Source organism: Arachis duranensis, chromosome 2 (assembly GCF_000817695.3).
Source record: "Arachis duranensis cultivar V14167 chromosome 2, aradu.V14167.gnm2.J7QH, whole genome shotgun sequence".
NCBI classification, from domain to species: Eukaryota; Viridiplantae; Streptophyta; class Magnoliopsida; order Fabales; family Fabaceae; genus Arachis; species Arachis duranensis.
This window is the reverse complement of record NC_029773.3, coordinates 86,359,660-86,360,214: the sequence shown is the minus strand read 5'-3', so window position 1 is coordinate 86,360,214 and position 555 is coordinate 86,359,660.

The window sequence follows — 555 nt, the reverse complement described above, 5'->3', positions numbered from 1 at the left end:
GTCTATTTTCTGTTTGGTAAAAAAAAAAAAAAAAAAAACCCACAATTTCAATGAGTTGGTATAGAGATCAGAAAGTTTGATAATGGTACAAATTAAAATAAATCTTGTTGATAAATCCTTGTTTTAGTAACAAATTGCACTAATAAACCTTATATTGGGTTCACTTTGATTGAAATTTTGATATTATTATTAAGCCAATAAAGGTTGGCTCACCAAGTCATGATGGTCAGCTAATGTATTATCACCATTATTTGATTATCAATAAAGTTTTTGTTGGTTTGACCTAAATTTTAAATTAAAATTTGTTACTGATAGATTTTTATTTTAGAAGATTTGAAGATAATTTGATAGAGAAGTTAACGTTGAAAAAATATATTGATTAAATTCAATGTTATAATTAAAATTGTTGTCGATTAAGATATGATAATTAAATTTTATGAAAAAATCTAGAAAATTAATTACAATATAAGTCAATAATTAAGACAACTTTTTTTTATTTTTTATTTTATAATTTAAAAAATTAGAATAGAAGAGAATATAATTTTTTTTTATAAC